The 25,255-nt window shown below is 43.0% G+C and overlaps 1 protein-coding gene across 2 annotated transcripts in view; it reads left to right on the top strand.

Moving 5' to 3' along the window:
* The window catches only part of LOC135514908 (carbohydrate sulfotransferase 11), a 75,726-nt gene that overhangs the window by 10,855 nt on the left and 39,616 nt on the right, over nt 1-25,255 (top strand). The window lies entirely within an intron of this gene.

Below are 25,255 nucleotides of genomic sequence, written 5' to 3'. Positions count from 1 at the left end.
TAGAGGAGGGTGCTGGAGCATTTTTGGGTGGTGACAGCATGGTCCGTCGATGATGTGAAGTGCTGCTCAGCCTCTCAGACAGACTCACAGCTACGGTGTGTGTGTGTGTGTGTGTGTGTGTGTGTGTGTGTCAGCTGCGTACATGTCTGAACATATTGGTCCTTCCTTTGTTGTTGTCAACTTGTGTGAGTCAATTTGTTTCAGAGAAGAAATGTGTGTGTGTATGTGTGTGTGTGTCTGTTAGACAAAGAGAGAGTTTGTTGCCCAGTAGCCGTTTCTTTTCAGGTCAGTGCTCAGTTTAGTCCCGAGCCCCTGGTCTACAAGCACGCTGGGAGCATGGAGCAGCACATTGATTTAGTCATTAGAGTGAGTAACAGCCTTGGCAAAGCCATCTGCAGTCTGCTACCTTGAGACCAACAACACCAAAGCAGGACTGTTAGGGTACAGAAGTGGAGACGTAGCCTGGTTCCAGATTTGCTTGTGTTGTCTTGTCAACTCCTATTGTCTGTGAAGATGAACATAGGTATTGACAAGACATCTCTAACAGGTCTGGGATCAGACTATAATGACCACAGGCGCTATAATGACCACAGGAGAGTTGGTCAGATGCTCGATTAAGTTCTAGGTCCATACGTATAACGAGGATTGGAACTGGAACGAAGAGCTCCACCCTCTCTCTCTGAAAGTTACGGGCAAGTCTATGGGTCAAATGTCCCAGCACCTTCCAAAATTGAATAGACGCTAAAAATCTCGATTTTCTTTCTAAGTCCGCATTAGAGCTATAACTAATGCTGCTCGTTGTCTCACACATCCCGTTGTATCATGACAGATATACAGTGCCATTTATGTTTATGCAGTCTGTCTATGAGAGGTTATCAACAGAGCACAAACAGGTCTGGGACCAGGCTATACAGTGTAGACTCAGGGCTGTAGACTGTATGGTGGCCGTGAAGGAGTGAGTGAATCATGGTTTTAATTAAATGGAGGAGGTCTCAGTCACTATGTCTCATTAAGTGGCTCTGAGAGGAACATTCAACGGGCTGCACTATGGCTAATGGGAAACATCTGAAACATACACACTCATTCCAAAATCATGGGCATTAATATGGAGTTGGCTCCCCCTTTTCTGCTATAACAGCCTCCACTCTTCTGGGAAGGTTTTCCACTAGATGTTGGAACATTTCTGCGGGGACTTGCTTCCATTCAGCCACAAGAGCATTAGTGAGGTCGGGCATGGATGTTGGGGGATTAGGCCTGGCTCACAGTCGGTGTTCCAATGAATCCCAAAGGTGTTCGATGTGGTTGAGGTCAAGGCTCTGTGCAGGCCAGTCAAGTTCTTCCACACTGATCTCGACAAACAATTTCTGTATAGACCTCGCTTCGTGCACGGGGGCATTGTCAAGCTGAAACAGGAAAGGGCCTTCCCCAAACTGTTGCCACAAAGTTGGTAGAACAGAATCATCTAGAATGTCATTGTATGCTGTTGCGTTAAGATTTCCCTTCACTGCACAGTTGGCACTATGCATTGGGGCAGGTAGCGTTCTCCTGACATCCGCCAAACCCAGATTGGTCCGTCTGACTGCCAGATGGTGAAGTGTGATTCATCACTCCAGAGAACGCGTTTCCACTGCTCCAGAGTCCAATGGCGGCAAGCTTTACAACACTCCAGCCGACGCTTGGCATTGAGCATGGTGATCTTAGGCTTGCGTGCGGCTGCTCAGCTATGGAAACCCATTTCATGAAGCTCCTGATGAACAGTTCTTGTGCTGACATTGCTTCCAGAGGCAATTTGGAACTCGGTAGTGAGTGTTGCATCCGAGCAGTGAGTGTTACGCTACTCTCTTCAGCACTCAGCGGTCGCATTCTGTGAGCTTGTGTGGCCTTCGCGGCTGAGCCGTTGTTGCTCCTAGACGTTTCCACTTCACAATGACAGAACTTAAAGTGGACTGGGGCAGCTATAGAGGGCAGAAATGTGACAAACTGACTTGTTGGAAAGGTGGCTTCCTATGACGGTGACATATTAAAAGACACTGAGGTTTTCAGTAAGGCCATTCTACTGTTAATGTTTGTCTATGGAGATTGCATGGCCGTGTGCTCGATTTTATACACCTGTCAGCAACGGGTGCAGCTGAAATCAAAGAATCCACTAATTTGAAGGGGTGTCCACATACTTTTGTAAATATAGTGTTTGTAACGTGGGTTTAATCTCCATTGTCTGTATTCTGTCTCTAAATGTTGTGTATCACTAGCAGTACCATATCATCAAGTAACCTCTGATTCTGATCACACTGTGTAAATCTGTATCCTCTGATTCTGATCACACCGTGTCTGTCTGTATCCTCTGATTCTGATCACACCGTGTCTGTCTGTATCCTCTGATTCTGATCACACTGTGTCTGTCTGTATCCTCTGATTCTGATCACACCGTGTCTGTCTGTATCCTCTGATTCTGATCACACTGTGTCTGTCTGTATCCTCTGATTCTGATCACACTGTGTCTGTCTGTATCCTCTGATTCTGATCACACTGTGTCTGTCTGTATCCTCTGATTCTGATCACACTGTGTCTGTCTGTATCCTCTGATTCTGATCACACTGTGTCTGTCTGTATCCTCTGATTCTGATCACACTGTGTCTGTCTGTATCCTCTGATTCTGATCACACTGTGTCTGTCTGTATCCTCTGATTCTGATCACACTGTGTCTGTCTGTATCCTCTGATTCTGATCACACCGTGTCTGTCTGTATCCTCTGATTCTGATCACACCGTGTCTGTCTGTATCCTCTGATTCTGTATCATCTGTCTGTATCCTCTGATTCTGATCACACTGTGTCTGTCTGTATCCTCTGATTCTGATTCTGATCACACTGTGTCTGTCTGTATCCTCTGATTCTGATCACACCGTGTCTGTCTGTATCCTCTGATTCTGATCACACCGTGTCTGTCTGTATCCTCTGATTCTGATCACACCGTCTGTCTGTATCCTCTGATTCTGATCACACCGTGTCTGTCTGTATCCTCTGATTCTGATCACACTGTGTCTGTCTGTATCCTCTGATTCTGATCACACCGTGTCTGTCTGTATCCTCTGATTCTGATCACACCGTGTCTGTCTGTATCCTCTGATTCTTTCATCCGTGTCTGTCTGTATCCTCTGATTCTTTCATCCGTGTCTGTCTGTATCCTCTGATTCTTTCATTCCACCCCCCCCCTCTCTCCCTATTTTTAGCCTCTCTATCAGGCCTTGAGTGAGTGTGTTAGTGGGTGTGGTACGTTCCAGCCTGGTTGTTCTGCCACTGCCAGAGCGGCTGGTTTTGCAATGCCAGGGGGAATGGTGGGCACCAACACCAGCCTGTGAGCCCACACCATGGCAGGTTACCAGATGGTCGCTAGGCTGGGCAGCGTGGTGCGACTCAAAGACCCCTCTCATGCCCGTCCAGGAAAAGGGGAGGAGGGCTGGACACGTTGCCATCATAGAGGAACAAATAAAGCTCTCCTGACACACACACACACGTAACCCCATCTCCTCTCCAAATCAAAGTGCTGCCAGTCCAGGCTGAGAACATGGCGTCTGTGGTGTGACGTCTGGTCAGGTTATACCAGGACACAGTCACTCTGTCTAGACCAGAGAGAGCAGGAGAGAGGGAAGAGGGAGGAGAGAAGGAAATAGGGATCAGGAGAGAAGGAAAGAGGGAGGAGGGAAGGGAAGAGGGAGGAGAGAAAGGAAGAGGGAGGAGAGAAGGGAAGAGGGTAGAATGGAAAGAGGGAGGAGAGAAGGGAAGAGGGAGGAGAGAAGGGAAGAGGGTAGAATGGAAAGAGGGAGGAGAGAAGGGAAGAGGGAGGAGAGAAGGGAAGAGGGAGGAGAGAAGGGAAGTGGGAGGAGAGAAGGGAAGAGGGTAGAATGGAAAGAGGGAGGAGAGAAGGGACGGGAAGAGGGAGGAGAGAAGGGAAGGGAAGGGAAGAGGGTGGAGAGAAGGGAAGGGAAGAGGGAGGAGAGAAGGGAAGAGGGTAGAATGGAAAGAGGGAGGATGACAGAGGAGAGGGGAGAGGAGTATAGGTGAGAGATGAGTAAAAGTCTGGATTGGGAAGTGTACGGGGTATGAGGATTTAGATGTTGAGAAACGAGTAGGTAGAAGATGGAATACGGTTGAGGAGAGGGGGTGATGACTGGAGAAGAGAAGAGAGGTAGATGAGATGTGGGGAAGAGAGTAGAGCTGTTGAGAGACTGCAGACTGCTGAGTTGTACCTGATCCCTAACCCAGCTTGCTCTGCCAAAACTCAGAGCGCCAGAGCCCAGCCTAGACAGTGACAAAGCCAGAAAGAGAAAGATGGAGAGAGTCTGAGGAGGACTTACACTGAGTGTACAAAACATGCTCTTTCCATGACATAGACTGACCAGGTGAATTCAGGTGAAAACTGTGATCCCTTATTGAGGTCACCTGTTAAATCCACTTCAATCAGTGTAGATGAAGAAGGGGAGGAGACAGGTTAAAGAAGGATTTTTACACCTTGAGACAATTGAGACATGGATTGTGTATGTGTGCCATTTAGAGGGTGAATGGGCAAGACAAAAGGTTTGAGCACGGCATGGTAGTAGGTGCCAGGTGCACCGGTTTGAGTCTGTCAAGAACTACAACACCGCTGGGTTTTTTCACACTCAACAGTTTCCCGTCTGTATCAAGAATGGTCCTCCACCCAAAGAAAATCCACCCAACTTGACACAACTGTGGGAAGCATTGGAGTCAACATGGACCAGCATCCCCGTGGAAAAGCTTTTGACACCTTGTAGAGTTTATGCCCCCAACGAATTGAGGCTGTTCTGAGGGAAAGTGAGTGTTTTGTACACTCAGTGTATAACATCAGGCAGAGGCACGGAGGGAGATTTGATATGTCCTTTAAAGTGGCAGCCTACAATATGAACGGTCAGGTGAGTTATTACTCTCATTCTACCAATCTCTCCTTTAGTCTTGAGTGTTTAAAGGCTGTTCTGAGAACAGCTGTTAACATTAACAAGGAGAACCTGAGAGTCATCTGTCACCATCCGTCTGCGAGAATTTGTGTGTGTGTGCGTGCCTGCTTGCGGGTGGCTGGGTTACGCCCCCTTTGGCAGAGGTACCATTCAAGATGGCAGCTAGTCTGTAGTTTGACTTAGAGCAGAGCACTCATCAGCATAATCAACGTTCAAGAATCTTTCCATAATAGCTTGGCTTCTCAGTCTTGCTCTCACGTTTGCCCCCCCTCCCCATCTCTCTCTCTCTCTCTCTCTCTCTCTCTCTCTCTCTCTCTCTCCATACAAGGTATTGATTTCCCATAATTCTCTGTGGCACATCATGGTCATATGTGTCTATAGATCAAAGTGTGTAACGTCACAAAACAATTTAAGTATCCGCCCCTTTTTTTTCAATTTTCGCCTAAAATGACATACCCAAATCTAACTGCCTGTAGCTCAGGACCTGAAGCAAGGATATGCATTTTCTTGATACAATTTGAAAGGAAACACTTTTAAGTTGGTGGAAATGTGAAATCAATGTATGAGAATATAACACATTGGATCTGGTAAAAGATAATACAAAGAGAAAAACAACTGTTTTTTTTGTACCATCGTCTTTGAAATGCAAGAGAAAGGCCATAATGTATTATTCCAGCCGAGGCACAATTTAGATTTTGGCCACTAGAGGGTAGCAGTGTATGTGCAAACTTTTAGACTGATCTAATAAACCATTGCATTTCTGTTCAAAATGTTGTATCAAGACTGCCCAAACCTGCCTAATTGGTTTATTAGTAACTTTTCAGGTTCATTACTGTGCACTCTCCTCAAACAATAGCTGTAATAGCTACTGTAAATTGGACAGTGCAGTTAGATTAACAAGAATTTAAGCTTTCTGACAATATCAGATATGTCTATGCCCTGGGAAATTTTCTTGTTACTTCAAACTCATGCTAATCACATTAGCCTACATTAGCTCAACCGTCCCGTGGGGGACCCACCGATCCTGTAGAGGAAGCATCTTCGTATTTCTTCACCTTCTCTTTCTGTTATGCCCAGGGTCGACTGACACACACACACTCACACTACAGGACTATAATTTTGCCTGCTGTCTATTTTAAGAGGACGCAGTCTTCGATTGGACACACACTATAATTTGGTGGTGCAAGACTGCAGTCCTGGAGAACAGCAGGCATTATATGTAACTGAGACCACGCTGAGAGAAGGAGGGACAGACCATGTCCAAAGCAGACCAGACTACAGGTCTAAATGACTCAGTCACACAGTACTCCCCCGTTTTACCTTCCTCAGGAGAATGGTATGTCCCAGAGCAGAGAGTTTGGGTGCATGGAACAGCGGCAGCTGCTGATTGGCTGAATACCCATGGCGCAAGGTGATTGGAGTTGTCAACAAAGCAGCATGACAGAAATATATGCCAAGTTTTCTAACTACCGGTAGTTTCTTTGAGAAGATAATGTATATAAAGTGATATGTACATTTGAACAACAGCATAGATACAGCTATTTCACCTGTGCATGTCAAAAACCGAATGGCTACTGCTGCACCTGCTTCCACTGTTTTGAACAGATTAGATATTACTATTTAAAATGAGCAGCCAGCTCACGAACGAGCAAGTGTACCAGGGAGGACAGTCCTAACTAGTTACCACAGCTACAAAGCCACAAAGCCCTCCTATTTCTACAATTTCAAATGTTATTTTAAACCTAAACCTAAAACTAACCTTAACCCTAACATTAACCACACTGCTAACCTTATGCCTAACCCCTCACCTTAAATATATTTTACAATATAGACAATTTTGGTGGTAACTAGTGGAAACCAGGGAGAACACAACAAACATGCAATAAGTGAAAACACATGACCTTACTGGAGATAGCTAGCTGACATAATCTCACAAATCATGATGCGCTAGCTAGTTAACTTTCATAATGAAAATACATTATATTTTTGAGTTAGTCATGTATTAGTTTAAAAATACTTGAAATCAGCATGGGAGCTAACTAGCTAGCAAACTACCATCTAGCTATAACTAGCTGATTATCAAAAGTAGATAACTGGTTAATCTAACAAAATAAATGGACCAAACTATTTCTAAATGTTTCATAAAATGATTGTAACTGGGCTAATTCATTTGATCATGCTTTGTGATACACCCGTTTTATGCTGTTTTAGTTCACACAACATGTCACCCTGTTCCACCTACAGTAGAACCTAATGGTGGAAACAAAATGGCCATGCTTTTTTGACCTACCAGATCTGCGATGAGAAGGTTCTAGATAGTGTATCCCTCTGTCCTTCGACTCTTGTTGGATGAAGTTGTCTGGTTTATCAGGTCCCAGGCTCCCATGACTGTTATTCTTTTTTATTTACAAGTTAATTACAATTTGCTTCTGTACCTGATAGAGCAGATCTAGTCTCACATGCGTACATTTACCATTGGCGCAAGAGACACCTTGGGATGAGTCTTGGGATATATATATATATATACACACACACACAAAAATATATATAGTCATATTTAAAATATAGACTGTAGTTACACTCAAGTAACTCAGTTTGCAAATAACTCAAGTAGGCCTAACTCAGTTTGCTGAATTGGGAATTTCTAGGAAAGCTCAGGAATCGTGGCCTGTGTTTGGAGCATTTGTTTAGGGACAGAGACTCGGGTTGGGAATGTTGACTGACTCCATCCAGCGTCTGTGTCCTCTCATCTCTTTTTATTCCTGGAGCGTTGTGATTGGCTGGGTGTGGACAGGAAACTACAGATGAAACAATGACCAGACTGAATAATACCAGACATTTAGAAGCCCACTGGCCTAGTCAGGAACACATGTGCTTTCTATCTCTACCTTCTATCTTTAAACACTGAGTGTAACATTAAATACACGGACACCTTCCTAATGTTGAGTTGCACCCTCTGAATGGTAGACATACACAATCCATGTCTCAATTGTCTCAAGGTTTAAAAATCCTTCTTAGGAAATAGTTTCCTCCCCTTCATCTATACTGATTGAAGTGGATTTAACAAGTGACATCAATAAGGGATCATAGACTGACCAGGTTAATCAATCTTCTGTGTATGTGAGTGTGTGTGTGCATTGTGCGTGCGCTCGTGTGTGTATGCCTGTGTGTGTTTGCAAGTGTCTATAGGACTGATGGTTATATTTCACGGACAGTGTGAGAGACAGGTGTTGTCTTGAAATAGTGAGCTCATCTTTCCGTGGTAGCAGGGCGAGGTGTTAAGTGTTTATTTCCCACTGGGGTCAGACTGCTCCTCGCAGTGTGTCACTCCTTCTTCCAAGACATTGAAAATAAATGTGATGACATTTAGACATCTGCTGAGAGGAAAGGCCTCTTTAGAACTAATACCCTTTCACACTTTACTGCACATATTTTCCAGTTTGCAAGAAAGCGATAAAAAGCGAGGGAGGGCAACGTAAAAATAAGTATTAGAGGACGATGTGGGAAGGAGAAATAAAAGCCAAAGAAAGAGGGGAAACAATTGAATTCAAACATTTGTTCCTAACGTGTGTTATGAGGTTATGTATTTTCCACAAGTAAAAATTGGGACCAGTGTTTGCGAACTGTCTTCTGAGGGAACAAGTCACTCAGGAAGTTAATGGTGCAGGAAATGACAGCACACTGCTCCATGCTTAGGAAAATATACACATAAGGGGAACAGTTTCTGATAGGGAATACAGTGTGTATGTTACACCCATTACATAGTCAAGGCTGCAATGTTACTGTGACTTCTCCTCCCACTAAATGAAAGTTAGTGCTGAGTCAGACTTCTTGCCTCCCTTCTCAGACATACAGAGAGACACACACAGAAACACACGCACGCACACACACACACACACACACACACACACACACACACACACACACACACACACACACACACACACACACACACACACACACACACACACACACACACACACACACACACACACACACACACATACAATGAGGTTTATTGAAATGCATGGACAGTCACACATACACATGTTCATCCCTCGCTGTGTATCGTTTAAAGAGAGAAGAAGAAAGCTCTGTCCTATGCTGACTGTAGACCAGTTGAAGTCTATGGAGGGGTACACCTTGTCTCTCTGTGATGAGGGTTTGTATAATTACACCCCACAGAATAGCCACCGCCATGTTCACACTTCAAACACAGCGCACTCTTAATTGAAGGAGCGTCCTCGCCACAACATCATCTTAACGTAATCCTATAATTTTTCCCCCAATCAATCTGTCCTGATTGTCTTTCTTTCCATGCATAACCTGCATTTACCACGTCATCCTCTCTGATTTGAGATAGACGGCTTGCAGGCGCACACAGTAATCAAGAGGTATGTGCGCTCAAGCATATCCAAACACACACGCACGCATGCACACACACACACACACGCACGCACACACACACACACACACACAGACACGTCTACCTCTGCCTGTGGGAAAATCTGTTCTGACTGACTGAGTCAGATATCCCTTTGCTCTATACAATAGAGGAGTGGATCATGCTAACCCCATGTAAGCTAACAGAGTTAGCGTAGCCTTTTAGCTAGATTAGCATCAATGGCCTCTGTAGAAAAGAAGCAGCCAATTAATGTCTGATCTCTGTTAGAAAAGCTAAAAGTGAATCCCATTTCAATGGGTTTATAGGAAGATCAGCCTCAGGGTATAGAAGATATACAATAGACTACTGTTCGGGATGAGTTCCTTAAACCTGTTTTTCCACTATCTTTTGGTCTGTTTCTGTCTCTCTCGCTCTCTCTGTCTATCTGTCTCTCAATAAGTGTCTGTAAATGACATTTCTACCCTGACTTAATGGGAAAGTTTTATAGTGTAATTTTCTCCTTCTCCCACAATGTTTTTTGCTTAGTACTTCTCCCTCCAGTTTTGTTCTCTCAAACTCATCTAGACTTTGCCTCTTTGTATGGCTGTTCCCTTCCTCCTTTCTCTTATCTATATTTCTCTCTTTCATCACCCTCTCTCTCTCCCCTCCATCCTTCTCCTCCCTCTCCAGGGTGCGGCTCAGACAATTAGGGGTTTGCGACCTTGCAGTGTCCCAGCGAGGGCAGTTCTGCTCTGGGGAAGGTGCCAGCTCAACCCCCATGGAGCCACAGCTGGCCTCTGGAGATATATATAGAGTTGGGTCACACACACACACACACACACACACACACACACACACACACACACACACACACACACACACACACACACACACAGAGACAGACAGAGACAGACAGACAGACAATCATACAGACAGAGAAGGAAAAGGGAAGGAAGAGAGAGAGGGGAAGGACAGAAAGAGAGGGGCATAATTTGTTTATGCAGAGAGACCGGCCGAAAGACAAATATGATAGGGAGTGGAGAGAGACTTATACAGTATGTGGGTACAAAGAAAGATGAGAGAGAGGAATAGAGAAGGCAATTGGGAAAAGGAATGATGCAGAACAGACAGAAAGAGCCCTCAAGTCAGTGTTATATGACATTTGAGTGACATTGAATGCTGTCAGTGTGAAATGCCTTTGCATTTCCAAAGAATGTCTGGAGCTTCTCAACCTGTCTCTCTCTCACACACACACACACACACGCATACACACACACACACACACACACACACACACACACACACACACACACACACACACACACACACACACACACACACACACACACACACACACACACACACACACACACACGCATACACACACACACGCATACACACACACACACGCATACACACACACACACACACACACACACACACACACACACACACGCATACACAACACACACACACACACACACACACACACACACACACACACACACACACACACACACACACACACACACACACACACACACACACACACACACACACACACACACACACACACACACACACACACACACACACACTTCCATGCTGTCAAAATGTAATCTGCAGACTCAACGTAGCACACACAGTAACACAGTGACATAGTTCGAAGGCGTTACGTCAACAGTTCGTTAACACTTTGGTGACGCTGACACCAGCATCATGCTAGGGCTCCCACAAAGAATGCTTAGTAAGCAATGAAAAATATTAGTTTAACGTGATCATCTAAACCTAGAGTATCATTCAGTACAGTATATCCAGTGGAAATTGCCTACATGCTGCATGTAATTATTTTAAACACAACTCCCACTAACAGGACATACAGCCTACAGTATGGGACCTCCTCAACATCATCTCTGTCATGCCACATTTCATCTGTCCATTTGGTTACATCTCTATCCTGATGTTTGATTCCGGTCATTGTTCTTCTGATCTAAGGTTTTGAGTCATTGATCTGATTTTGTCCAGAATTAGTTTAGGTCAGTGGTTGTGGTTGTGACCAGGTTGGTGTTGTTCTGGTTTTGTGGGGATATTGTGTTGTGGTTGTGACCAGGTTGGTGTTGTTCTGGTTTTGTGGGGATGTTGTGTTGTGGTTGTGACCAGGTTGGTGTTGTTCTGGTTTTGTGGGGATGTTGTGTTGTGGTTGTGACCAGGTTGGTGTTGTTCTGGTTTTGTGGGGATGTTGTGTTGTGGGTGTGACCAGGTTGGTGTTGTTCTGGTTTTGTGGGGATGTTGTGTTGTGGTTGTGACCAGGTTGGTGTTGTTCTGGTTTTGTGGGGATGCTGTGTTGTGGTTGTGACCAGGTTGGTGTTGTTCTGGTTTTGTGGGGATGCTGTGTTGTGGTTGTGACCAGGTTGGTGTGGTTCTGGTTTTGTGGGGATGTTGTGTTGTGGTTGTGACCAGGTTGGTGTTGTTCTGGTTTTGTGGGGATGCTGTGTTGTGGTTGTGACCAGGTTGGTGTTGTTCTGGTTTTGTGGGGATGCTGTGTTGTGGTTGTGACCAGGTTGGTGTTTTTCTGGTTTTGTGGGGATGTTGTGTTGTGGTTGTGACCAGGTTGGTGTTGTTCTGGTTTTGTGGGGATGCTGTGTTGTGGTTGTGACCAGGTTGGTGTTGTTCTGGTTTTGTGGGGATGCTGTCTACCAGATGGTATCTCAGTCTTCTTAAGCCCCAAAGCATCACGTGTGGCCAGCTGAGACAATGGCATCCCCACAGGGGGCCCGTAAACACGGCAGCTCGACTACTGTCCAGTAACAACACTGTGTGTATGTGTGCTTATCTATGAAAAGAGTAGACCACCAAGCTGTTGCCATAGTAACTGCTGAATTGATCCTTTGTATTTGGGAGCTGGCTGCAATCTATTAACTCTGCTGTTTATTTCATTAACACCCGACTCAATGTGTCTAATGAGCCACATTAAGGAGCCAGAGGTGGGAGGGGGGACTCATCTTCTGTCCAATCAGGACCAACAGATCAGAGGATTGTCAGTAGAGTCTGCTAATCATAGTCAGTCTTACAGTCCCAGTAGAAAGGGGGGAGGTAGTCAACAACTTCAGAAGATGATCAGGTTAATGTGTGTTGATTATCTCTGATAGAGCCAGGACACAGTCTAATAATGGCCATTTAGTCCTGCCAGTACTCATGAGACAGTATATAACAGTGTGTTGTGAGATATTACCGCTTCAATGTATTGATTATGGACATGACGTTGATGGGCTAGGTGGAGTGCAGGGATCTAGTGAGCTCACATTCCTCAGTGATATTTCACAGGTGCCCTCTCTCTTCCTGTAGGACCCCTCGGGCGTGCCTTAGGCAGCGCTGTCATCGTGTCTGGTTCAGTTTTTTGGCAGAAGAACAAAAACAGCCAATTAATTACACCGCTGGAGCACAATACAAAACCTAGTACCTGTTATGGCAATAACCTGCTGAGGCTTCTATACTCCTGCTCCTTCTCTCTCTATTTCTCTCTCTTTATTTCTCTCTATTTCTCTCTCTTTCTCTCTCTATTTCTCGCTCTCTATTTGTCCCCTCATTAGCTGAAGACAGCGAGTGGCGACAAAGCTAGTCGCCCATTAAAATGCGTTCCATATTTTACTGCATTGACCTTGCTTTGTGTGCGTGCCTCTATGTGTCCAGCTGCTTGGTTTAAAGACGCGTCCCGCAGGCTGTGTTTCTGCTCCTGCTGAGACCGGGGCTTTGACCAGACCCCCTGACTGCTGGGGTGCTGTCTTTAAATGCAACTTTAATCAGACAGTCACAGAGAGAGCGCGTGTGTGTGAGCGTGTGTGTGTTTTAGCATGAATTTAAGGCCCCAATCTCCCTTGGCTGGTTCACAGAAACAGCAAAGATTTGAGCTAATCTCTAGACTTCCTGTAACACAGATCAAATCAGAAGCACCAGGACCAGAACTAGAACAGACAAGAATAAATCCAAAGCAGACTACATGAAGAGCTAGAAAACAGAACAGAAATCCTTCCTGGAAGCATTCTTTGACAAACATAGCCTTGAGAGAAATACTTGTGTGTGTGAGTGTGTGTGTGTGTGTGTTATCATTAAATCCCTGTGTCCCAGTGGGAGTGTGAGACAGGAGGCAGGGCAGGGCGAACCGACGGTTGAGGGATGCAGGGAAGCGTGCTGAGATCAGGAACGACAGGGACCCATGAGACACACAGGATTAATATTTCATAGAGGAAATTAGAGAGCGCGAGGAAAGCAAAAGGGAAATAGAAAAATGTAAGCGCTAGAGGGCATGTCTATTCAATCGAGAAATAGTTGTGTGTATGTATGAGTTTGCATGCACATGCGTGCTCGTGTGTTTGCCATTGATTCCTACTGTGACAACCCCAGCTCCAACTGTGAACAGTGAGTGACACTTTGACCTCACCTGACCCGTCACAGCTTGACCCCTGACCTTCAGTCTGAGGTATGGCGAATTAGAGCAGTGAGTGTCACTTCCTCATTTCCTATGTGTCAGAGGTCACATCGTCTGGTGGTGAATGTGTAAAACAGGGAGTTTTGCGTCTGTGCGGAGTCTGAGCGGATTTCGGTGGGAAAGCATAGGGACTCAGGAGAGAGTAGTCTGTTTGTTCTATAAGCAATCAATCACTCTAAAGTAGCTAGTGGGAACAGGGACTAGATCTGCGGTGTGTCAGATGAATTGCAGGCTGTTGAGAGAGCCCCTTCCTAAAGTTTTACCCCCCCCTCCTTCCCCACAGATGACAGACGAGTAGACCTTAAACAGACTGACAGCCAGAATTCCATTGGACTGATCATGTCAACATCATACTTTCAAAATCTTAGCTAGCAAGCTAGACAAGCAGTCATCTTCATGAATCAAGTCGGCAATCTACTGGAAAATCCTTTTCAATCCTTGTCAAATAAAGAGAAATTATAGATAAGACGTATCTTGCTCATCGGCCATTGGACATAAACATTACACAACAAGTCGGAAATCGCAAATTCAACAATGAGTGGTTTGGAAGGAGTCAATGGCTAACATGCAATGTAAAGCAATCACAATTTTGCTTCCCTGCCAGCTATTTGTTGGAGAGGGAGTGTGGTCCAAGTCTTGAAAGCACCATAAATCCAGAGATTACCGGACTTTGATGACAAAGTTTGCCGCACCTCGTTCAAGTGAGCACAGCACAACTAAAAGATGTATTTTATGCTGCTGCATAAATGACGTAATATGCCAGGGAGATATGTATACTGTAGCTAAGAAAGTAATGCTAAGTGTATGTTGTGTAGTAAGCTGTAAGTAGCCCATGTGCCTCACCCTAATAATGTGGTCCCTCTCCCCCTCAGAACTCAGCCTATAGGCCTATTGTTCTGACTTGGTGGTGCACATGTAGCCTATAGCCTGTTTTGGAAAAATGTCATCATTAAATATTGTATAATCTTTCATTGTCTGCTTATATGTCCCCTTTATTTATTATATGGTTCTGACTTGGTGTACAGGGAACATACTGTAAGAATGGCCCATGTGTTGAGTTCTGTCGCTGTCCATTTCAAAAGTGCTGAACAAATTGACAACTCGCTCATAAATGTCTTAATCGAAATTACGGCATGCCTCCTATCCACTCATTGTTCCCTTATGCCATAGTTTGAACATCTCAATTGTTATATTGCTTATGTAGGTCTCATTAGTATCTTATTCATCATTTTAGACAATGTTGTTTTATTTCATTGTTTTGCTTACATTGTGTATTATAAGAAGCCCATGTGCTTTTCTCCACGAGGAGGGGACACTATAATGTTGTTGGGTCTGTAACCATGAGGAGGGGATACTATATAATGTTGTTGGGTCTGTAACCATGAGAAGGGGATACTATATAATGTTGTTGTGTCTGTAACCATGAGGAGGGGATACTATATAATGTTGTTGTGTCTGTAACCATGAGGAGGGGATACTATATAATGTTGTTGGGTCTGTAACCATGAGGAGGGGATACTATATAATGTTGTTGTGTCTGTAACCATGAGGAGGGGATACTATATAATGTTGTTGTGTCTGTAACCAAGGGGAGGGGATACTATTTAATGTTGTTGTGTCTGTAACCAAGGGGAGGGGATACTATATAATGTTGTTGTGTCTGTAACCATGAGGAGGGGATACTATATAATGTTGTTGTGTCTGTAACCATGAGGAAGGGATACTATATAATGTTGTTGTGTCTGTAACCATGAGGAGGGTCTGTAACCATGAGGAAGGTCTGTAACCACGAGGAGGGTCTGTAACCATGAGGAAGGGATACTATATAATGTTGTTGGGTCTGTAACCATGAGGAGGTGATACTATATAATGTTGTTGTGTCTGTAACCATGAGGAGGGGATACTATATAATGTTGTTGTGTCTGTAACCATGAGGAGGGGATACTATATAATGTTGTTGTGTCTTTAACCATGAGGAGGGGATACTATATAATGTTGTTGGGTCTGTAACCATGAGGAAGGGATACTATATAATGTTGTTGTGTCTGTAACCATGAGGAGGTGATACTATATAATGTTGTTGTGTCTGTAACCATGAGGAGGGGATACTATATAATGTTGTTGTGTCTGTAACCATGAGGAGGGGATACTATATAATGTTGTTGGGTCTGTAACCATGAGGAAGGGATACTATATAATGTTGTTGGGTCTGTAACCATGAGGAAGGGATACAATATAATGTTGTTGTGTCTGTAACCATGAGGAAGGGATACTATATAATGTTGTTGGGTATGTAACCATGAGGAGGGGATACTATATAATGTTGTTGGGTCTGTAACCATGAGGAGGGGATACTATATAATGTTGTTGGGTCTGTAACCATGAGGAGGGGACACTATATAATGTTGTTGTGTCTGTAACCATGAGGAAGGGATACTATATAATGTTGTTGTGTCTGTAACCATGAGGAGGGGATACTACATAATGTTGTTGTGTCTGTAACCATGAGGAGGGGATACTATATAATGTTGTTGGGTCTGTAACCATGAGGAGGGGATACTATATAATGTTGTTGTGTCTGTAACCATGAGGAGGGGATACTATATAATGTTGTTGGGTCTGTAACCATTAGGAGGGGATACTATATAATGTTGTTGGGTCTGTAACCATTAGGAGGGGACACTATATAATGTTGTTGGGTCTGTAACCATGAGGAAGGGATACTATATAATGTTGTTGTGTCTGTAACCATGAGGAAGGGATACTATATTGTGTTGTGTCTGTAACCAGGAGGAGGGGATACTATATAATGTTGTTGTGTCTGTAACCATGAGGAGGAGGGGATACTATATAATGTTGTTGTGTCTGTAACCATGAGGAAGGGATACTATATAATGTTGTTGGGTCTGTAACCATGAGGAGGGGATACTATATAATGTTGTTGGGTCTGTAACCATGAGGAGGAGGGGATACTATATAATGTTGTTGTGTCTGTAACCATGAGGAGGGGATACTATATAATGTTGTTATGTCTGTAACCATGAGGAGGGGATACTATATAATGTTGTTGGGTATGTAACCATGAGGAGGAAGGGGATACTATATAATGTTGTTGTGTCTGTAACCATGAGGAGGGTCTGTAACCATGAGGAAGGGATACTATATAATGTTGTTGTGTCTGTAACCATGAGGAGGAGATACTATATAATGTTGTTGGGTCTATATAATGTTGTTGTGTCTGTAACCATGAGGAGGAGGGGATACTATATAATGTTGTTGTGTCTGTAACCATGAGGAAGGGATACTATATAATGTTGTTGGGTCTGTAACCATAAGGAGGGGATACTATATAATGTTGTTGGGTCTGTAACCATGAGGAAGGGATACTATATAATGTTGTTGTGTCTGTAACCATGGGGAGGGGATACTATATAATGTTGTTGTGTCTGTAACCATGAGGAGGGTCTGTAACCATGAGGAGGGGATACTATATAATGTTGTTGTGTCTGTAACCATGGGGAGGGGATAGTATATAATGTTGTTGGGTATGTAACCATGAGGAGGGGATACTATATAATGTTGTTGTGTCTGTAACCATGAGGAGGGTCTGTAACCATGAGGAGGGGATACTATATAATGTTGTTGTGTCTGTAACCATGGGGAGGGGATAGTATATAATGTTGTTGTGTCTGTAACCATGAGGAGGGTCTGTAACCATGAGGAGGGGATACTATATAATGTTGTTGTGTCTGTAACCATGAGGAGGGTCTGTAACCATGAGGAAGGGATACTATATAATGTTGTTGTGTCTGTAACCATGAGGAGGAGATACTATATAATGTTGTTGTGTCTGTAACCATGAGGAGGAGGGGATACTATATAATGTTGTTGTGTCTGTAACCATGAGGAAGGGATACTATATAATGTTGTTGGGTCTGTAACCATGAGGAGGGGATACTATATAATGTTGTTGGGTCTGTAACCATGAGGAAGGGATACTATATAATGTTGTTGTGTCTGTAACCATGGGGAGGGGATACTATATAATGTTGTTGTGTCTGTAACCATGAGGAGGGTCTGTAACCATGAGGAGGGGATACTATATAATGTTGTTGTGTCTGTAACCATGAGGAGGGTCTGTAACCATGAGGAGGAGATACTATATAATGTTGTTGTGTCTGTAACCATGATGAGGAGGGGATACTATATAATGTTGTTGTGTCTGTAACCATGAGGAAGGGATACTATATAATGTTGTTGGGTCTGTAACCATGAGGAGGGGATACTATATAATGTTGTTGGGTCTGTAACCATGAGGAAGGGATACTATATAATGTTGTTGTGTCTGTAACTATGAGGAGGGTCACTATAATGTTGTTGTGTCTGTAACCTAGAGGAAGGGATACTATATAATGTTGTTGGGTCTGTAACCATGAGGAGGGGATACTATATAATGTTGTTGGGTCTGTAACCATGAGGAGGGTCACTATAATGTTGTTGTGTCTGTAACCATGAGGTGGGTCACTATAATGTTGTTGTGTCTGTAACCATGAGGAGGGTCACTATAATGTTGTTGTGTCTGTAACCATGACGAGGGGGATACTATATAATGTTGTTGGGTCTGTAACCATTAGGAGGGGATACTATATATAATGTTGTTGTGTCTGTAACCATGAGAAGGGGATACTATATAATGTTGTTGGGTCTGTAACCATGAGGAGGGTCTGTAACCATGAGGAGGGGATACTATATAATGTTGTTGGGTCTGTAACCATGAGGAGGGGATACTATATAATGTTGTTGTGTATGTAACCATGGGGAGGGGATACTATATAATGTTGTTGTGTCTGTAACCATGAGGAAGGGATACTATATAATGTTGTTGTGTCTGTAACCATGAGGAGGGGATACTATATAATGTTGTTGGGTATGTAACCATGAGGAGGGGATACTATATAATGTTGTTGTGTCTGTAACCATGAGGAGGGTCTGTAACCATGAGGAAGGGATACTATATAATGTTGTTGGGTCTGTAACCATGAGGAGGGGATACTATATAATGTTGTTTGGTCTGTAACCATGAGGAAGGGATACTATATAATGTTGTTGGGTCTGTAACCATGAGGAGGGGATACTATATAATGTTGTTATGTCTGTAACCATGAGGAGGGGATACTATATAATGTTGTTGGGTCTGTAACCATGAGGAGGAGGGGATACTATATAATGTTGTTGGGTCTGTAACCATGAGGAAGGGATACTATATAATGTTGTTGTGTCTGTAACCATGAGGAGGGGATACTATATAATGTTGTTGGGTATGTAACCATGAGGAGGGGATACTATATAATGTTGTTGGGTCTGTAACCATGAGGAGGGGATACTATATAATGTTGTTGTGTCTGTAACCATGAGGAGGGGATACTATATAATGTCGTTGTGTCTGTAACCATGAGGAGGGGATACTATATAATGTCGTTGTGTCTGTAACTATGAGGAGGGTCACTATAATGTTGTTGTGTCTGTAACTATGAGGAGGGTCACTATAATGTTGTTGTGTCTGTAACCATGAGGAAGGGATACTATATAATGTTGTTGGGTCTGTAACCATGAGGAAGGGATACTATATAATGTTGTTGGGTCTGTAACCATGAGGAGGGGATACTATATAATGTTGTTGGGTCTGTAACCATGAGGAGGGGATACTATATAATGTTGTTGTGTCTGTAACCATGAGGAGGGGATACTATATAATGTTGTTGGGTCTGTAACCATTAGGAGGGGATACTATATAATGTTGTTGGGTCTGTAACCATTAGGAGGGGATACTATATAATGTTGTTGGGTCTGTAACCATTAGGAGGGGACACTATATAATGTTGTTGGGTCTGTAACCATTAGGAGGGGATACTATATAATGTTGTTGGGTCTGTAACCATTAGGAGGGGATACTATATAATGTTGTTGGGTCTGTAACCATTAGGAGGGGACACTATATAATGTTGTTGGGTCTGTAACCATGAGGAAGGGATACTATATAATGTTGTTGTGTCTGTAACCATGAGGAGGGGATACTATATAATGTTGTTGGTTCTGTAACCATGAGGAGGGGATACTATATAATGTCGTTGTGTCTGTAACTATGAGGAGGGTCACTATAATGTTGTTGTGTCTGTAACCATGAGGAAGGGATACTATATAATGTTGTTGGGTCTGTAACCATGAGGTTGGGATACTATATAATGTTGTTGGGTCTGTAACCATGAGGAGGGTCACTATAATGTTGTTGTGTCTGTAACCATGAGGAGGGTCACTATAATGTTGTTGTGTCTGTAACCATGAGGAGGGGACACTATATAATGTTGTTGTGTCTGTAACCATGAGGAGGGGATACTATATAATGTTGTTGGGTCTGTAACCATGAGGAGGGGATACTATATAATGTTGTTGTGTCTGTAACCATGAGGAGGGTCACTATAATGTTGTTGTGTCTGTAACCATGACGAGGGGGATACTATATAATGTTGTTGGGTCTGTAACCATTAGGAAGGGATACTATATAATGTTGTTGTGTCTGTAACCATGAGGAGGGGATACTATATAATGTTGTTGGGTCTGTAACCATGAGGAGGGGATACTATATAATGTTGTTGGGTCTGTAACCATGAGGAAGGGATACTATATAATGTTGTTGTGTCTGTAACCATGAGGAGGGGATACTATATAATGTTGTTGGGTCTGTAACCATGAGGAGGGGATACTATATAATGTTGTTGTGTCTGTAACCATGAGGAGGGTCACTATAATGTTGTTGTGTCTGTAACCATGACGAGGGGGATACTATATAATGTTGTTGGGTCTGTAACCATTAGGAGGGGATACTATATATAATGTTGTTGTGTCTGTAACCATGAGAAGGGGATACTATATAATGTTGTTGGGTCTGTAACCATGAGGAGGGTCTGTAACCATGAGGAGGGGATACTATATAATGTTGTTGGGTCTGTAACCATGGGGAGGGGATGCTATATAATGTTGTTGTGTATGTAACCATGGGGAGGGGATGCTATATAATGTTGTTGTGTCTGTAACCATGAGGAGGGGATACTATATAATGTTGTTGGGTCTGTAACCATGAGGAAGGGATACTATATAATGTTGTTGTGTCTGTAACCATGGGGAGGGGATACTATATAATGTTGTTGGGTCTGTAACCATATAATGTTGTTGGGTCTGTAACCATGAGGAGGGTCTGTAACCATGAGGAGGGGATACTATATAATGTTGTTGTGTATGTAACCATGGGGAGGGGATACTATATAATGTTGTTGTGTCTGTAACCATGAGGAAGGGATACTATATAATGTTGTTGTGTCTGTAACCATGAGGAGGGGATACTATATAATGTTGTTGGGTATGTAACCATGAGGAGGGGATACTATATAATGTTGTTGTGTCTGTAACCATGAGGAGGGTCTGTAACCATGAGGAAGGGATACTATATAATGTTGTTGGGTCTGTAACCATGAGGAGGGGATACTATATAATGTTGTTGGGTATGTAACCATGAGGAGGGTCTGTAACCATGAGGAAGGGATACTATATAATGTTGTTGTGTCTGTAACCATGGGGAGGGGATACTATATAATGTTGTTGGGTCTGTAACCATGAGGAGGGTCTGTAACCATGAGGAGGGGATACTATATAATGTTGTTGGGTCTGTAACCATGAGGAAGGGATACTATATAATGTTGTTGTGTCTGTAACCATGGGGAGGGGATACTATATAATGTTGTTGGGTCTGTAACCATGAGGAGGGTCTGTAACCATGAGGAGGGGATACTATATAATGTTGTTGTGTATGTAACCATGGGGAGGGGATACTATATAATGTTGTTGTGTCTGTAACCATGAGGAAGGGATACTATATAATGTTGTTGTGTCTGTAACCATGAGGAGGGGATACTATATAATGTTGTTGGGTATGTAACCATGAGGAGGGGATACTATATAATGTTGTTGTGTCTGTAACCATGAGGAGGGTCTGTAACCATGAGGAAGGGATACTATATAATGTTGTTTGGTCTGTAACCATGAGGAAGGGATACTATATAATGTTGTTGGGTCTGTAACCATGAGGAGGGGATACTATATAATGTTGTTATGTCTGTAACCATGAGGAGGGGATACTATATAATGTTGTTGGGTCTGTAACCATGAGGAGGGGATACTATATAATGTTGTTGTGTCTGTAACCATGAGGAAGGGATACTATATAATGTTGTTGGGTATGTAACCATGAGGAGGGGATACTATATAATGTTGTTGGGTCTGTAACCATGAGGAAGGGATACTATATATTGTTGTTGGGTCTGTAACCATGCGGAGGAGGGGATACTATATAATGTTGTTGGGTCTGTAACCATGAGGAGGGGATACTATATAATGTTGTTGTGTCTGTAACCATGAGGAGGGGACACTATATAATGTTGTAGTGTCTGTAACCATGAGGAAGGGATACTATATAATGTTGTTGTGTCTGTAACCATGAGGAGGGGATACTATATAATGTTGTTGGGTATGTAACCATGAGGAGGGGATACTATATAATGTTGTTGGGTCTGTAACCATGAGGAGGGGTTACTATATAATGTTGTTGGGTCTGTAACCATGAGGAGGGGATACTATATAATGTTGTTATGTCTGTAACCATGAGGAGGGGATACTATATAATGTTGTTGGGTCTGTAACCATGAGGAGGAGGGGATACTATATAATGTTGTTGGGTCTGTAACCATGAGGAGGAGGGGATACTATATAATGTTGTTGTGTCTGTAACCATGAGGAAGGGATACTATATAATGTTGTTGGGTCTGTCACCATGAGGAGGGGATACTGTATAATGTTGTTGGGTCTGTAACCATGAGGAGGGGATACTATATAATGTTGTTGTGTCTGTAACCATGAGGAAGGGATACTATATAATGTTGGGTCTGTAACCATGAGGAGGGGATACTATATAATGTTGTTGTGTCTGTAACCATGAGGAGGGGACACTATATAATGTTGTTGTGTCTGTAACCATGAGGAAGGGATACTATATAATGTTGTTGTGTCTGTAACCATGAGGAGGGGATACTATATAATGTTGTTGGGTATGTAACCATGAGGAGGGGATACTATATAATGTTGTTGGGTCTGTAACCATTAGGAGGGGATACTATATAATGTTGTTGTGTCTGTAACCATGAGGAGGGGATACTATATAATGTCGTTGTGTCTGTAACTATGAGGAGGGTCACTATAATGTTGTTGTGTCTGTAACTATGAGGAGGGTCACTATAATGTTGTTGTCTGTAACTATGAGGAGGGTCACTATAATGTTGTTGTGTCTGTAACCATGAGGAAGGGATACTATATAATGTTGTTGGGTCTGTAACCATGAGGAAGGGATACTATATAATGTTGTTGGGTCTGTAACCATGAGGAGGGGATACTATATAATGTTGTTGGGTCTGTAACCATGAGGAGGGTCTGTAACCATGAGGAGGGGATACTATATAATGTTGTTGTGTCTGTAACCATGAGGAGGGGATACTATATAATGTTGTTGGGTCTGTAACCATTAGGAGGGGATACTATATAATGTTGTTGGGTCTGTAACCATTAGGATGGGATACTATATAATGTTGTTGGGTCTGTAACCATTAGGAGGGGACACTATATAATGTTGTTGGGTCTGTAACCATGAGGAAGGGATACTATATAATGTTGTTGTGTCTGTAACCATGAGGAGGGGTTACTATATAATGTTGTTGGGTCTGTAACCATGAGGAGGGGATACTATATAATGTTGTTATGTCTGTAACCATGAGGAGGGGATACTATATAATGTTGTTCGGTCTGTAACCATGAGGAGGAGGGGATACTATATAATGTTGTTGGGTCTGTAACCATGAGGAGGAGGGGATACTATATAATGTTGTTGTGTCTGTAACCATGAGGAAGGGATACTATATAATGTTGTTGGGTCTGTCACCATGAGGAGGGGATACTGTATAATGTTGTTGGGTCTGTAACCATGAGGAGGGGATACTATATAATGTTGTTGTGTCTGTAACCATGAGGAAGGGATACTATATAATGTTGGGTCTGTAACCATGAGGAGGGGATACTATATAATGTTGTTGTGTCTGTAACCATGAGGAAGGGATACTATATAATGTTGTTGTGTCTGTAACCATGAGGAGGGGATACTATATAATGTTGTTGGGTATGTAACCATGAGGAGGGGATACTATATAATGTTGTTGTGTCTGTAACCATGAGGAGGGTCTGTAACCATGAGGAAGGGATACTATATAATGTTGTTGGGTCTGTAACCATGAGGAGGGGATACTATATAATGTTGTTTGGTCTGTAACCATGAGGAAGGGATACTATATAATGTTGTTGGGTCTGTAACCATGAGGAGGGGATACTATATAATGTTGTTATGTCTGTAACCATGAGGAGGGGATACTATATAATGTTGTTGGGTCTGTAACCATGAGGAGGGGATACTATATAATGTTGTTGTGTCTGTAACCATGAGGAAGGGATACTATATAATGTTGTTGGGTATGTAACCATGAGGAGGGGATACTATATAATGTTGTTGGGTCTGTAACCATGAGGAAGGGATACTATATATTGTTGTTGGGTCTGTAACCATGCGGAGGAGGGGATACTATATAATGTTTTGGGTCTGTAACCATGAGGAGGGGATACTATATAATGTTGTTGGGTCTGTAACCATGAGGAGGGGATACTATATAATGTTGTTGTGTCTGTAACCATGAGGAGGGGATACTATATAATGTTGTTGGGTCTGTAACCATGAGGAGGGGATACTATATAATGTTGTTGGGTCTGTAACCATGAGGAGGGGATACTATATAATGTTGTTATGTCTGTAACCATGAGGAGGGGATACTATATAATGTTGTTGGGTCTGTAACCATGAGGAGGATACTATATAATGGTTGGGTCTGTATACTATATAATGTTGTTATGTCTGTAACCATGAGGAGGGGATACTATATAATGTTGTTGTGTCTGTAACCATGAGGAGGGGATACTATATAATGTTGTTGGGTCTGTAACCATGAGGAGGGGATACTATATAATGTTGTTGGGTCTGTAACCATGAGGAGGGGTTACTATATAATGTTGTTGGGTCTGTAACCATGAGGAGGAGGGGATACTATATAATGTTGTTGGGTCTGTAACCATGAGGAGGAGGGGATACTATATAATGTTGTTGTGTCTGTAACCATGAGGAAGGGATACTATATAATGTTGTTGGGTCTGTCACCATGAGGAGGGGATACTATATAATGTTGTTGTGTCTGTAACCATGAGGAAGGGATACTATA

The sequence above is a fragment of the Oncorhynchus masou genome, chromosome 26 (assembly GCF_036934945.1).
Source record: "Oncorhynchus masou masou isolate Uvic2021 chromosome 26, UVic_Omas_1.1, whole genome shotgun sequence".
Taxonomy (NCBI): domain Eukaryota; kingdom Metazoa; phylum Chordata; class Actinopteri; order Salmoniformes; family Salmonidae; genus Oncorhynchus; species Oncorhynchus masou.
The sequence above is the reverse complement of the archived record's forward strand: the minus strand, read 5'-3'. Positions and strand labels throughout refer to the sequence as shown.